This window comes from Macaca nemestrina, chromosome 3 (assembly GCF_043159975.1).
Source record: "Macaca nemestrina isolate mMacNem1 chromosome 3, mMacNem.hap1, whole genome shotgun sequence".
Classification (NCBI taxonomy): domain Eukaryota; kingdom Metazoa; phylum Chordata; class Mammalia; order Primates; family Cercopithecidae; genus Macaca; species Macaca nemestrina.
In genome coordinates this window covers 5,276,493-5,292,966 of record NC_092127.1, presented here as the reverse complement: position 1 = coordinate 5,292,966, position 16,474 = coordinate 5,276,493, and the positions used below count along the sequence as shown (strand labels likewise).

General features: G+C 46.5%; 1 protein-coding gene across 8 annotated transcripts in view; it reads right to left on the bottom strand.

The window, feature by feature from the left end:
- LOC105466575 (acyl-CoA synthetase long chain family member 1) overlaps positions 1 to 16,474 on the bottom strand; it is a 73,864-nt gene that overhangs the window by 56,533 nt on the left and 857 nt on the right. For 2 of the 8 annotated variants that reach the window (XM_011715622.3, XM_071092761.1), the window contains exon 1: positions 16,105 to 16,124. The exons of 3 other annotated variants lie outside the window; for them this stretch is intronic. The gene's annotated coding sequence lies outside the window, so the exon portion shown is untranslated. Of the gene's footprint in view, positions 1 to 2,635; positions 2,756 to 4,379; positions 4,400 to 5,593; positions 5,613 to 16,104; positions 16,125 to 16,474 lie in introns of those variants that run through there. 3 more of the 8 variants (XM_071092762.1, XM_011715619.3, XM_011715618.2) reach the window with 3 other exon arrangements.

Below are 16,474 nucleotides of genomic sequence, written 5' to 3'. Positions count from 1 at the left end.
GATCACGAGGTCAGGAGATCAAGGCCATCCTGGCTAACATGGTGAAACCCCGTTTCTACTAAAAATACAAAAAAAAAAATTAGCTGGGTGTGGTGGCGAGCGCCTGTAGTCCCAGCTACTAGGGAGGCTGAGGCAGGAGAACAGTGTGAACCCGGGAAGCGGAGCTTGCAGTGAGCTGAGATGGTGCCACTGCACTCCAGCCTGGGCAACAGAGTGAGACTCCGTCTCAAAAAAAAAAAAAAAAAAAAAATTCCCATTTCATTACTATGTTCTTTGAGTTCTTTGAACACGCGTCTTCAAATAGGGTTTGGGGCATCTCTACAGCCACTTTTTGAAGCATCGAACAGTTTTCTGCGGCATACGTTCACATTTTCCTCTTCCATTGAAATTGTTGAAGTTGAAGCAGTTTTTGAAGTCATATATGTGCTACTAGTGAAAAAATCCTCCCAAGTCACAAGAACACATTTGAATGATATTAGAACAGGAGAAATTTTGTCCTATGGGTCCACATTTATCTATCTAAACCTCATACTCTATTGCTTTTTAAATGGATTTTTAAATGTACTATTTACAGTAACAACCAACATTTGCTTTTGTAAGGTCAAACCCTAAGAAATAATTACCCAGCTAGCATTAAATTTGCCTTAGAAAAAGTCTAATTCAGCTAGTTGACCTGTACAAAGACCCATGACTAGGACTGGCAGAGATGGTTTCAGGACAATGTGCCTTCTCTCTCCCTGAGGCTGCTCCAAATACAGGGGCTGAGAGCACCTCATACTACAACAGCCTTGGTAAGACTTAAATAGGAAGACTGAAGGAGAATTTTGGGACACTTTCATCTTATATTGGGGCAGGTGAATTGTTTCATATTCAGATGGGGTATAAACTGAGGAAAAACTTGCAGACCTCACTAATGAGGCTTGGAATTAAAAGACATAACATAAATGTCTACACACAATAGTGGATAACAAAGTAGCAGTAAGTGCAAAAGGAATTCTGACAGGGAGCATTCTCTGCCGGGGAGACTTGCATGGAGAAGGCACAGCTGAGCTGGTCCCAACGAATGAGCATCGTCTAGGAAAATGAGCTATCCTTCACGCTACAGGGACAGAGACGAGGCTACTAGAAGTGCCTCCTGACCCCAGGGCTCGCATTTTTGCACATTAATCTGGAACCAACAATAGGGCTCAGGCGGATAGGAGAGGGGAAGGAAGATGTTTGGGGAAATCGGCTTAGCTATGATTTTGTAAGGAGCCACTGTGCTTACGCACTTGGTGTGTGTCAGGCGCTGTGCTAAGCGACGGCGCACAGGGCTAAATGCGTGCTCGTCACAGGCCTTACTGCACGGGGTTGTTACTGCCTTCAGCTCAAAGATCAGGAAACTATAGGAGTCAAATGTCCTGCCCTTGTTCCACATGAGAACAGGATGACTGCCTGGATCTGAAGTCAAAGCCCATGGACCTCAACAGCCAAGCACATCAGCCCAGGCATGCGTGGGTGTTCGAGTCTAGACAGAGGGCATAGGTGACACTGATAATGACCAGCCATGATGCACAAAGTTTTTTGTTTTTGTGTTTTTTTTTTTTTTGAGACGGAGTCTCACTCTGTCGCCCAGGCTGGAGTGCAGTGGCGCGGTCTCGGCTCACTGCAAGCTCCGCCTCCCCAGTTCACACCATTCTCCTGCCTCAGCCTCCCGAGTAGCTGGGACTACAGGTACTCGCCACTACGCCCAGCTAATGTTTTTTTTTTTTTCTTGTATTTTTAGTAGAGACAGGGTTTCACTGTGTTAGCCAGGATGGTCTTGATCTCCTGACCTCATGATCTGCCCGCCTTGGCCTCCCAAAATGCTGGGATTACAGGTGTGAGCCACCGTGCCCGGCTGCACAATGCTTTAAGAGCCCAGGATTCGAATCCAAATTTCCAACAACAGATGAATGGATCAACAAAATGTAGTCTATACAATGGAATATTACCCAACCTTTAAAAAGAAGGAAATTTGGATACACGCCATGACATGGATGAAGCAAAGGACAAATATTGCATGATCTCACTTCTAGGAGGTACCTAGAATCAGCAAATTTACAGAGACAGAAGGCAGCAGAGAGGTTACTGGGGGCTGGGCGGGGGGAGGAGGAATGAGCATTATTGCTTAACGGGTACAGAGTTTCAACTCGGGATGACGAAAAATTCTGGAACTAGATGGTGGTAATGGTTATACAACACTGTGAATGTACTTCAACCATTGTGTAACAGTATACTTAAAAGTGATCAGAATGACAAATTTTATGTTATATATAGTTTACCACAATAAAAAAGTTTCATTATTTTTAAAAACTGCTTCAGTGGATACAAATGGAAAAAAGAGAAGTAATTTTGAGCCTGCAAATGAACGGCAAAACCCTGAAGAGACACTGGGAGGAGGAGACAGGAGGGCGATTTGTGAGCAACCCGCCCAACTTTCCAGGGTCCTCAGGGCCCTCCTTCACGTGTGAGGAGGCGGCGGTTCCACAATCACCCCGAAATCTTACACAATCCCCTCCTCTCTATGACAGGCAATCAGTCCTTCCTCCGAACTCCAGGACTTCTTTATCTGTAACCCCTGTGTGGTACTTAGGACCTCCTGTCTTACACTTACAGCGAGTGGTACTTAGTACCGACGTAGCTGCTCCTTCCTCTCCCCCGCCAGGGTCTCCTCCCATCTGTCTTTATACGCCCTTGGTGCTTAACACAGTCCCAAGCCCAGGACAGGTGCTTAACAAACATCTGCCAAGTCATGAATGACCCTGTGTGATTCTGACCATGTCACACCCTCTGTGATTGTGACCGTGTCTCTGCGGCAGGTCCCTGGAGGATATATTCATAAATCAGTGATTCTCCAAAAAGAAAGGGGGTATTGAAAGCATTTTCCAACTTCAGTCATCTCCTTCTACTCCCACCAGACTCCTATACAGCGTACCAGAAAGGATTAGAGAACATCTCCTGGCTGACTGGGGGACAAAGAAAAGGGTGTGAGCCACTGATTTAAAGGGGACATAAGAATATTCTCTTGCTCTTATTTTGATCACGTTTTCTATTTCACTTACGTATAATGTCAGCCCAAGGCTGCCGTCAACTCTAAGGGCAAGTGCCTTTAGAAGACACTGAGATACACTGAGATTTGGACAGACGACTGATGATTCATTTAAAACAAATCAAGGCTGCCCACAGGGAAGGGAAGAGATCAAATAAGTACTTTTCTTAGGTAAAACAGCAAATGGTCAGAAAGGCTTGAGCCCAGAGCCCCATACCAGGGCTGGACTCCAACTTCTGTGAGCTTTCTATGATAGAAAAGAGAATCTTCCAAACCAGGGAAACAGACAAGACTCAAGCACAAGATCCAGAGTCCCGTGCGAGGGCTCCAATGAGCAGAACGCTCCAGAAACACGGAGCTAGTGGGCAGCCATCTGCGACGTAAGGAATGCTGACAACAGGACCTGCCCAACATTCTCCAGAGTAAAAAAAAAAAACAAAACATATAGCTCTCCTCCCTTCTCTCTTCACACACAGCGACAAATATCTGTCACGTACATCCACGTGAGAAAATGACGATTATAGTTAGGACATGCCCCGTGGAGATATCCAGGTCATGTACAGCCTTTGCATGGGACAGCAGGGCTAAATTTTGGCAGTACCTATTTAAGAGGGCAAGTTTCCATTCAAAAAATGTCCTGAGGAGCAAGATTATTCCACTTGTCTTCCAATACTGATTGAATAAGGCTAAGCAACTGTTGTAGATACATCACAACGAGACAGAAGTTTACTGGTAAGAGCTAGAGAAGCCAGCAGACTTGGGCAGATAGCCTAAGTCAACAGCTTTGTGGCAGTGGATGGAGACAGAAAGATCTGCTTGTTAGGCTGACGCAACCATTCTGCAAAGAGCAAGACAGATAAGGCTTGTGTAGATTAAACTTCTTACTCATGAACTGGATCAATACAGCACGTTATTTCAGTGGACGTTCAGCACAGGAAGAGTCAGAATTGTGTCTGTATGACTGCATGTTGAAGAACAGGGCAGTAGGTTCTAAGGGTATTAGGCAAGACAAGCACGGCCTGTTATTACAAAAGCTAAAGAAGGAAATAAATGGCTTTTTGCCACTGAAAGAATCCAGAAGACTCTTCACCTGACTGGACTCAGCTGAACCACAAAGTCAGCCCTGAAGCAAGGGACCATACCAGGAGAAGGGAGGACAACTTCACAGCAGAGAGGATCAAATGTCCTTTCACAACAGCCAGAGCTGGCCCCAAGCCCCAAACTAGGCAGGCACTCTCCTCCTCCGAGGGCCAGGGATGGAGAGGAAGCTCCACTTGTTTGAGAAACTGCTCGCAGAGAAGGTACCTACATCCTCGGGTCCTCTCAGGTGCTTTGCCCAAAGTCAGGATCTTCCCATCTTCCCGTGGTGACTATGGAAATAAACAGAATATGAACATGGAAAGAATCCTAGACCAAATGCAAGAAGATCACATTCTAGGTACTGGCTGTGCCTCCGATCAGCTGCAAAATCTTGAGCCAGCTCCTCTATCGGTGCCGGCTTCAGGGAGAATAAAGAAGAGAGTGGGAACAGAGGAGAGCTACGCCTCGTTCCATCACGAACACCATGGTAGCTTCTCCAAGACTATGTAAGAGAAGGGAAAAGACGGCCAGGCAATCCCGGCATACAGGAGTAAACAATGAAGTTTCCACCTATACCCAAAAGCCCCAGGGAACAGTGATGTGTGAACAAAAGAGTCAATGATAAAACCCTCAATTCTATGTGGCGAGTCTATGGATGCTTTTACTACTGTTGTTGTTCTTTGTATGTTGCTGTATTTTTTCCAATTTTTTACTGTGGTAAAATTAATACAATATAAAACTTGCCATCCTAACTATTAGCTGTATTTTTAAAGTTTCTCAAGATAAAGAAGCTATAAGTGAGTCAGGTCAGTTAATGTCCTCTTGTATTTATGTATTTCCCACCTGCTCCACAAAGGATTTAGGGTAGTGACCTGTCCTCAGAACAGAATGACAGATAGGATATAAACCCTTCCTGGAAAATACGTAGCTATGCTTTGCATCATCTGCCTGCGCTGGACCCAGCTCAGCTGCTGACCTGCTATGTGAGCCACTTCCACTTAAGTGCCTCTTTGAAAAAGGGGTCACACCACAAAAAAGAAGCAACACTCTGAACATTACAGGGGGATGAGGAACTCTCCTTAGTCCCTGACAAACAGAAAGCTTGAGGATAAAGCACTTACAAGGTTTTCTTTGCCTTCAGCAAGTTTAGGATATCAATGAAGATAAACACACCTGCAAGAGTTAACAGAGCCACCGAAGACAGATCTGATAACCACGGCAGGTAGAGCCCTGGTGCTCCAGGAATCTAGAGGAGGGAGAAAACAGTACGCATATGCACCAGGCATCTGAGGGAGGGCTGTCCAGAGAGCTGAAGGTGGAATCAGGCCAAGTCTGAACAGGCAGAGACAGGAGGGGGTGGAGAACAGCAACAGCCAGACAGTGCTGTGAGCAAAGAGGCAGGGAGGAGGCCCTGCAGGAGCAGCAGGTGGGCTGGGGACTCACAGCAACATTGTAAAGCAACCACCAGGAGCCTCTGCCTCTCTCTCCCATGACAGCATTCTTGTCAACCGGCTGAGTAAGAAACAGCTGGCTGCAGGAGGCTCGCCCTCGCCCAGTGGGTGTTTAGTTCATAAAGCCCTCCTGTCCCCGCCAGGACCCAGGCCTGGAGTGGGAGACTGGGAGAAGCAAGACTCAGTCCTTGTCTTCAAGGAGTCCACACCATCCCACGGCTCGCAGAGGTCACAGCTATCACATATCAGTGACCTGGATAAGAAGGCTAAAGAGGGCACAGGTTGGGTAGAGTTACTTACACCTCTTAAAATACATCAAGGTTTCAGAGACTGATAACCACAGAAATGGCTTAGCAGGACATGGGTGAGAAGACAGAACACAAAGACCTCTCTGCCCAGGGAGAGGAAGACCAGCCTCTCAAGAGTTTGGAGAAATCCACTTGAGTTTTTACACATTTCTTTTTTTTTTTTTTTTTTTTTTGAGACGGAGTCTCACGCTGTTGCCCAGGCTGGAGTGCAGTGGCGCGATCTCGGCTCACTGCAAGCTCCGCCTCCCGGGTTCACGCCATTCTCCTGCCTCAGCCTCCCGAGTAGCTGGGACTACAGGCGCCCACAACCGCGCCCGGCTAATTTTTTGTATTTTTAGTAGAGACGGGGTTTCACCGTGTTAGCCAGGATGGTCTCGATCCGCCCGCCTCGGCCTCCCAAAGTGCTGGGATTACAGGCGTGAGCCACCGCGCCCGGCCCGAGTTTTTACACATTTCAACAGGTACCTGCTGTGACTTTAAAAAGCAGAGATGAGGCCAAGTTTACAGGCTCATGCCTGTAATCCCAGCACTTTGGGAAGCAGAGGTGGGTGGATCATCTGAGGTCAAAAGTTCGAAACCAGCATGGCTGACATGGCGAAATTAGCCGGGCGTGATGGCAGGCGCCTGTAGTCCCAGCTACTCGGAGGCTGAGGCAGGAGAATCGATTGAACCTGGGAAGCGGGGGTGGCACTTAGCCAAGATGGCGCCACTGCACTCCAGCCTGGGCGACAGAGACTCCGTCAAAAAGAGAAAAAAAAAAAGCAGAGATGAATGGAATCTACAAGATAATCATAGGTTGTGGGTTCCCAGGACTGGACACAGCCTGCAAAAAACATGGGACCCTGTTCTGATCTCTAAATTGTGCCTGTTACACGGAAGACCTCAGTGGTGTCACAGGAAGCAACAAGTGAAATAGAGAAAAGGTTAACCAGGATTTAGCCCATCGTATGGGGAAGGAGAAGAAAGGTACGGGTGACAACCACGAGACAGGAGCTAAAATTACACAAAGAGCTCAGGTAACTATAAAAAGAGGCGACTGGCCCTGGGGAAGCCAAAATCAAAACAAACCTAACAAGTTGCAGAAGATTATAGAACAATGACCAGTGTTTAAAAGACAGAAAGAAAAAGAGACTGTACAGTTCGGCCATTACCTGCTCGGAATGGGTGATACTAGTTTGGGGTCTCTATACTCCCTTTATGTTTCACTTAAAATGTATTATGACAATTCAAATCTATTCAAAAGTAGACACAGTAGTATAATAAAACTGTATTTTATGTACCCATGACTCCAACTTCAGTTCCAGTAATGATCAACATTTTGCTACTACTGTTTCATTATACCCACTTCTTAAAAAATTATTTTAAGTTACATCCCAACACCCTGTCTCTCAGGTGACACTTCTGAGGCCTCCATGGCTCTATGGTTCCACCGCATGGGGGTATGATGTGTAGGACAGTAAAACTGACTGGCACGTAGGCTGCATCTCGCCAACTGCCCAACGGTTTAAACAAAAGGAGCCAACCTGAATATTGACTTGAAGCATCCAACTCAGCACAATACTTAATTATCATGCAATAAAAAGGCTCATATATTCAATTTGCAAATATTGAGGATATGCAAAGTCAGCTCCAGCCTCAGGGGATATGATAGTAAACAAAAGAGAAAAAAATAAAACCCCGATCCCAATGAGGCTTCCACATTGCTAAGCTCTGCGATTGAAGACAAAACATACTCTGGAGTTAACCCGACTCTCCTGAAGTCACAGGCCTATTTGACAAGAATCACAACCCAGCCAGAGAGCAGTTTCTATTCCCCTTTAACTGACAAATTCTTTCCTTTTGAAAAAATGGCATTCAGAGGTCTCCCATGATACTGGTGCTAGAGAAGGAGTTAACTTTCTGGTTCTCTAAACTTCTGATGATGTACCCTAATAAATACATGCACCCCTCACATGTAAATGCTTTTATCTATAAACTATATACATGTACATTCTGCAAATATTTTCTGAACATTAGAAAACACACAAATATGAATTTAAAAGATGGCCAAAAAATAACTATCCATAGAAGTTCTAATGTTTCTATTCTATCTACATCCTAATGGATGGGCTAGCCAGCCTCTATGGGGCACATACCCCACTCGAGACAGTCCTTCCATCTCCTGAGCAGCCCTACAGCCGCTCTGGCGTCTTGCCTGGCTAGTGTCTCCATCTGTTCCCCACCATGGGCAACAATGAATGAAGCTGCTAATGGAAGCACCTTGAAAGGCGTGCCACGCCTGGGAGGCAGAGGGACAGTGTCTGTGAAAGCCTGTAAAAAGGGACTGTCACATCAAGGAGGGAGGCAAAGACACTCAGCATCACCCAGTGATGGAGAGAAGCATGCCAGAGAGGGCAAGACGCTGCTGGTGACTGTCACTTGGCCTGCGAGAAAGGGTTAGTGCTGAGCCCGCCTTTGTGGAGGACAGAGACTTGAGGCTGAGACCCATGCCAGGCTCCAGGACTGGCCTCCTCTGAAGGTCTGTCCTGGAAACCCTGAAGCTTCAGCCCTGACCCCAAGGACAAGGATCTTCACCCTGCCTGAACTCCAGGGAGGTCCTGGCATCAGCAAAATTTGCCTCTGACTCACGTCAGAAGAGAAAAGCACAGACTGGCTGTCTTCAGAGTCTAACGTGAGAGTCTGGACTGCTCAGCCACCCCCTCGAGAACTCAGTTCCGTCCACTGTGAGGTGCCTGGCTGGGACGCTTGACAGACAAGGCCCCCGCCAGCTACCCATCCTGGGATGCCTCAGAAACTTGCCTGAGGCACAATGTAGGTAATTGTCCACCTATTACCTGTTCCTTGAAGGAACAATGAGCCATTTGACCATTTCACTAGTGGCACAGAAACAAGGGGCAATTTGAACGCAAGAATACCAGGTAAAGGAAGACTACAGTAGAGTTATGTAACATTAGCTGGGACTCAACACCAATCTCCTCCCCTCCCACACCCTGCAAAGACCACAGCCACCTGCTTCTCCACCACAACTCAAACTACACGGAAAGAAACACCTCAGACGTACTCTGAAACACAAACTTCACCCAGTGAAAGCACAGACTTAGGTCTAGAGACTTTCAGTGCCTTGATCTTAGCTATAAGATCTAAGTTTTGCACAGGATCAGAATAGACAAACCTGGAACATGACAATGTATACTCTTGTTAGGGACCACCTTCTATGGGACATCTGACCATTGGAACCTGCCCTACACTCAATCCATCATCAGATAATCATACATGCTTACTAGTGGTAAGGCCCTGTATTAAATGCTGCTGAAAACACAGAAATGACAGTGACTAGGTCTCCCATGTGCCCAGAGCTTAGAGTGTGGCTGGGGTGCCGGTCTGTGAAAGCCAGATATGTGCTCATGAAAAGATGCATGTGGGACAGAGGCTGGGATGCTCATCAAAATATTTAATACCCAGTATAGCCAGGCACCAACCAGTCAGGAAAGACACAGGCCAGGGCACCAGAACAGGGCTCCGAAGTTCCTCTGCTGCCCCATGTATGAACCCTTTAGTTTCCATATTAAGGGTGGGGCACTAGGGTAGCAGCTGTTCTCTAGCCAGGATGGGAGCGTTTCGATATTTTACCACTAGCGTGGTCGCTGGTGCCTCCCCAGCTGAACGACAGTGAGCGCAGCTGAGGAAGGGGAGAGTCACTCCAGGAAAAGTGTCTCTGAAGAGCAGGGCTCTGTGGGACAAGGAATGGCATTCCAAACAGGCCGAGGTGGGCATTGTACCATTTAGATGTACTTTTATTTTTGAAGACAGATTCTCACTCTATACCCCAGGCTGGAGTGCAGTGGCGCTATCTCAGCTTACTGCAACCTCCGCCTCCGAGGCTCAAGAGGTTCTCCTGCCTCAGCCTCCTGAGCAGTTGGGATTACAGGTGCCTGCCACCACACCCGGTTAATTTTTGTATTTTTAGTAGAGACAGGGTTTCACCATGTTGTCCAGGCTGCTCTCAAACTCCTGACCTCAGGTGATCCGCCTGCCTTGGCCTCCCAAAGTGCTAGGATTACAGGCGTGAGCCACCACACCAAGCCTAGATGTACTCAACACAAACTTTATCCCAGCAAAAACACAGGCTTGAGTCTAGAGACTTTTAGTGTCTCGAATCTTAGCTGTAAGATCAAAGACACCATTGGACCAGGACATAGGAAGGTCAGTCGGGCAGATGACAGCACCCAGGTACAGTGTCTTGAGTACACAGACCCATTAACCCCGTGCCACCAGAGTCTGCTTTCTAGAAGCCTCAGGATGTGGTGGTTTGGAGAAGCGTGGAGACAGCAGGTAAGAACCAAGCTGCAGAAGCCCTGACAGGTAAGGTAAACAAACACCCGGGGCCTTACAGAGGGGGGCCTGGAAGGCTTCTACTCAGGAGGGATTTGATCAGAGCCGTGATTTAGAAAAAGCAACCATTCCCCTCTGCACCCTGCCCCCGCTTCTAACAAAGGCCTTCACTGTTTAAACTGGAGGTGACAACTCTGGACCAGGATGGCAATACTGAGAAGGCAAGGAGAAAATGCATGTGCGTTGGGCAATACTGCAGAGAGTAGGTCAGAATAAGCAGAACTGCTGGCTGACTAGACTTCAGGGCAGAAATCAAGGGCAACACCAAGGTCCAGCCATTCTTTGAACAGGCACAGGATCCAGGAACAAACTCCACATGCGTGTATGGCCAGAGGGGCAGGCAGGTTGTGTCACCTTGGCCAAGTCACCCCCCTCCGAGCCCTGCAGTCACTGCACGGGTGCGATGAATAAGGTGGCTTACCTCAGTGTTGCTCTGAAGTCCCTCACAGGTGGCAAAGGGAGACAGAGGAAGCCCTTCAACCACCGCAGCCCTGCTTTTATGTATTTCATCTCTCAGGGTTCTGCCTAAAATCTCACTGGGAAAAAGAGATCCGCAACCACTAGGCGATGGTGCTGTGCCTTCATACCCCGAGAAGTCCCAATTTTATTCTCGTCTGTTGAAAGTGTTGAATATGATCTAGAATGCGCTGAGAGATCAAAGTACCCCACGACACAGAGCAGAAAGCAAACCTATGGGTGCAGTGAGGCCAGTCTCCTACATTAGTGGACGCTGCTCCACCACTGCTCGGCCTGAGTCCTGTTCCCAGCTGAAATGTGCTCTCTTCCTCCAGCACACTGCATGCATTCACTGTGCGCCTCAACTGTTCTCCAGCCTTACAAGACCAATGTCCAGGGCAGGCAAAGCCTTTTATTTTTTAATTCTCTACAAAGTCACAGCTACATAGCAAGTGATCTTACCACTCCCTGAGCCAAGCTGAATCAAAATGTGTGGTCTCTTTCAGCACTCTAGTGGTATAAAGAGATAATTCAAGGCAGACTATAAATGAGATGGGGGTAAAATCAAGGAGCAGCGACACCGAAGGAGACTCAGCTCTGTCCTTCCTGTCTTACTGCCAGGTGTATAACCTGGAACTTTCTTCCCTTTTTTTTTTTTGAGACGGGAGTCTCACTCTGTCGCCCAGGCTGGAGTGCTGTGGCGCAATCTGGGCTCACTGCAGCCTCCGCCTCCTGGGTTCATGCAGTTCTCCTGCCTCAACCTCCCGAGTAGCTGAGACTACAGGCACGCGCCACCACGCCTGGTTAATTTTTGTTATTTTTAGTAGAGACGGGGTTTCACCATATTGGTCAGGTTGATCCACCCGCCTGGGCCTCCCAAAATGCTGGGATTACAGACGTGAGCCACCACGCCTGGCCTAACCTGGAACTTTTTAGGCCCTCCTGGACTGAGAAACTTCTAGCTCTGGAGGGGCAGTAGAGTCAAGCAATTAGGAGCACAGACCCTGAAGCCAGACTGCCTAGGTTCAAATTCTGGTTTGAGCAACTTTATCTTTGCACCTGTTCCTTTATCTTGCGTACAGTAAGGCTAGCAGCAGGACTTACCTTACGGGGTTGCTGGGGGTACTAATGAGTTAACCCATCAGAAGCTTAGCAGCACCTGGCTCTGTCTGCTGCTATGGTCACTGCTTCGTTCCTAAACCTGGCTGTGTCCAGGCTGTGGCCACCACCTCGGTCAGCTACCACAGCCCTGCTTCGTGGCGGACACCTGGGCCCAGAAGGAGAAACTAGCTCCGGAAGCACTTTCTCATGACTCTGCTTAATAAAGGAATAAATAGTATTCAGAGTATTTCAGTCCTTCTAAGATGGACATTTCTCCCACAACAAACCTAAGGGGAAAGTGCCCATTTCTATAGCAGCCAAAGCTGTGCTAATGGACAGAGCCTACATTTATCAGAAGTCCCCTCCAGAATGAGGAAATGGTCTACAGGCAGGCCCCGTTTCCTCCTCTGATGCCCTAACTTCTTTCCATTTCTCTTTCCAAACCATGAAATCCCTATTTCAACCGCTTTTGACTGGAACACATGAACCCAAAAGTCCATCAAGCCTATTCATTAGTAAAAACACTTTTCAAATTATTGTTAATTTCAAGAGTTTTAAAGCAGAACATGCCCTATTTTTTAAAGACCTATTTAAACATATAACAAAGGTGGGTAAACTGTTCTGAAAAATATCCAGCAATAGGGGAGAAGCAACTAAATTATGGTCCATACAGCAAATAATGCAGTTGTCTTCAGAACTTAGTTTTTGAAGAATATGTAACGACATGGAAAAAAGCCCACAATATAACTTAGGTGATTAAATTGTCAAAATTTTAATCTTTAATTAACAATATATGCTTAAAATTTGTTTATTGTATAGGGAAAAAAGACCGGAAGGAAATACAACAAAATGTTAATAGTATTTAATCTCTGGAAGAGCTTCATTTTTCCTATTTCCCAAATTTTTTCCAATAAGCGTTCATGACTCTTGAAATATGAAAAATGAATATAGCTTTTCTGTGGTAAGTGGTTTTGGTTTAGATATTAGACAGCTTTCAGAATTTTATTTAAACTTGAAGACCAGCAAATATTTCATAAAGAGAATCAGCCCAGGCACCTATATGGAACCACCAGTTTTGAGATTTTATGTTATTGTTTTTACCTTTTTTCTCTAGAGATGGGGTCTTGCTGTGTTGCCCAGGCTGGTCTTGAACTCCTGGCCTCAAGCAACAAGCTATTTGCCTCCAGATGATCATATCCTTCTAAGGCTGGCAGCAAAGGGTAGCAGGGCCCTTACTCACCTCCACTTAAGTTTTTGTCCAAGGGTGACACCCTTGAAGCCAGCCACACTTCAAGGAGTCTCCAGTATTTCACCCACCCCTCTAGATTCCTCAAAGGTCATAAGTGAATGAATACTGTGTTGTTTCTAACACAGTCAAGAAAGTGAAAGTGGGCTGGATGCAGTGGCTCACGCCTGTAGTCCTAGCACTTTGGGGAGGCCAAGGAGGGCAAATCGCTTGAGCCCAGGAGTTCGAGACAAGCCTGGACAATATGGTAAAACCGCTTCACCACCACCCCAACAAAAAAAACAATTATTTGGGCATGGTGGTGTGCGCCTGTACTCTAAGCTACTGGAGACGCTGAGGTGGGAAGATCAACTGAGCCCAGGGAGGTGGAGGCTGCAGTGAGCCATGATTGTGCCTGTACTCCAACCTGGGCGACAGAGTGAGACTTTATCTGGGAGAAAAGAAAAAAAAAGAAAGCAAAAATGTCATGATGTGGAAAATGAACATCACTCAGATTATGTCATAGTTTTCTCTTCTTGCCGTTATATACAACCCAAGGCTTGCCACAAACTGAAATTTCTTATGCATTGACATTCAGCATTTGATGTAAAATGACAATCTTAGAGTTGCTGCCACAAACCCTGGTAAAACTGCCCCTGCCTTCTCTAGTTCACTAAGTTCAGCTACTCCTTCAGGGCTTGTGCTCCTTTAAAACTTTTCAGAAGCCCCTTGAAGTACCAGCATGTTGAAACTCAAACTCAACTCCCTGCAGCTTCAGATCAGCGCTGGCCACTGAGAATTCTTCTCCAGGCCCCAGTGTCGAAGGCACTTTTGACCGTCATGCGTTTGTCTGACTACCAAGTTGGACTGCCAGCCTTCACTAAGAACTCCGGCACCTTTATCTACCTCCTGTCAGATCACTGCCTGCCAGAGACTGAGGCCTAAAAAGGCTTTAGGATACCAACAGCTTTGAGCTGCCTTAAAGGAAATTCTCCTCTATTTTGTAGTACAGGAGTCTCATGCATTGCATCATCCAAACAAGACTGTCCACAAAACATTACTAATGGATTCGAATTTAACAGAGTTCGGTCATGAGAGACAGTAAACACAAATGGGCACGTTTTAAATGGCAAACTTACACAATAAATTCAATTGATCTTAAAAACGAAACATTCCTCTAAGGTTACTGACTATAAATATCTACAAATTACTATTCCTACAGTCTTGCTATTTCCAGAAAAGTGAAACTGGAAGGGAGAGAGGAGGAGAAATACCCAGCTCTAATGACAAGACAACCTCATCTTTTCTCAAAAGCCTCCCCAAACACACAACCATTTTCCACAAAACAGTTACATCAAAAAAGATGTAGCAAGACCTAGACATTAAGCATGCTAGAAGGTAGGGACAGTTTTACCAGTGTTTGTGGCAGCAACTCTGAGATAGTCATTTTACATCAAATGCCGAACGTCAATGCATAAGAAATTTGAGTTTGTGGTAAGCCCTGGGTTATATATAATGCCAAGAAGAGAAAACTATCACATAATCTGAATTATATTCACTTTTCTGCATACACCACAGCATGCTGGTACACTTCCAGTTAGCCTAAACTTCACCCAAAAGTAGAGGTGGCTATGAAAACTCTACCTGTATGGTATAAACAGACACCTGTCCCTACATGCGTGAGTCACATGTATCTACCTCCCAAATACCAAAAACTTAACAGCTCAGATTTCTTTTTGGTCAGGCTGCCTGCAATAATAATAAAAATACTGCAAAAATAGGAACAACAGAGACAGGAAGGAAATATGTCAAAATGCTTAAAATTGTGGGGGAAGGGTATTTTTTTTTTTGTCTTTGGACAGAGTCCTGCTCTGTCCCCAGTCTGGAGCGCAGTGGCGGGATCTTAGCTCATCACAACCTCTGCCTCCCGAATTCAAGCGATTCTTCTGCCTCAGCCTCCCGAGTAGCTGGGATTACAGGCGCGTGCCACCACGCCTGGCTAATCATTTATATTTTTAGTAGAGATAGGGTTTCTCCATGTTGGTCAGGCTGGTCTCGAACTCCTGACCTCAAGTGATCTGCCCGCCTTGGCCTCCCAAAGTGCTGGGATTACAGTGAGCCACCGCACCCGTCTGGGTAATTTTTTTTTTCCAAGTATTCTGTTTACAGTAAATTCAGAAAACGAAGTCTTTAATATGTCTATTATTTTAAAGTGAAGAGGTATAAGGTGTGCTGCTAACAAGTTTATTTTTCTAGTCACAGTATTTGGACTCATGAAATATTTTAGTCTAATGCAGTTTGTTCACAAACTGGAAGGGAGAGAGGAGGAGAAATACCCAGCTCTAACGACAAGACAACCTTATCTTTTCTCAAAAGCCTCCCCAAACACACAACCATTTTCCACAAAACAGTTACATCAAAAAAGATACAGCAAGACGTAGACATGAAGCATGCTAGAAGGTAGGGACAGTTTTACCAGTGTTTGTGGCAGCAACTCTGAGATAGTCTGAGGGGGCCTCAGACTAGGTAGGTGTTTTCCGAGTTGAGTCAGAACAAGAAAGTAAGTCTCCCAAGACCCGGTCCTTTTCCACTATATGGCACTGCACTGTCTAGCTCCAACCTGATGGCGAGCAATGGTTCCTTAAACAGCTCCATCTTCTCAAGCCTACGCAGCACACACCTACAACTCAAACTTTACGTTTTAGCCAACCTAACCTTCCCACATCCACTTGAAAAAAAAAAAAAAGAATCAACCAGAAGTTTTTGATTTTTTTGCTGGCATGAAGCCAATAACTGTTTTCCATGGGACAATCACAGGTTAAATTGTGAAATGTGTGGCAGAACCTGCAAGATTTAACCAGTTTCTCTCCAAGCTAATCAAAAGTCAAGAAATAATAAAAGGCAGGGAGGGCAGTGAGAGTCGCGGGACTTCAGATACTCCTGCACCAAGAAGCTTAAAAGTCTTAGCCAGGGCACTAGAGGACATTTTTAGAATGGTCACTCTTAACTACGCTCCATAACCTTGAAACTGGACGGAGTGGGGAAGGGGTTTCCACACTCTCACACGCACTGACTGGGGGAACGCCTGTCCCCAGACTCGAATCCACGTGTCCATTCAAGTCATCCACCGCCACTCTCTGTCTACGCTGCCAGGTGCCAGACGTTATCTTTGCTTCTCAATTTCAAAAAATGCCAGCACGCCTTAGATCAATGCTCCACGGTCAAGTGCAGGGGCCACGGGCACTCCTCTGGAGACACTGCGAGAATGTCGGCAACTGGCAGCGGCCTCTGAGCTGCCTGTGGGCCTCGTGCCGGCGCGCGGCGTGGGGCCGGCATCTCAGCGGGCGCGGGTGCAGTCCCGCCCCACGCGCGGTCCGAACGCCCGCGAACC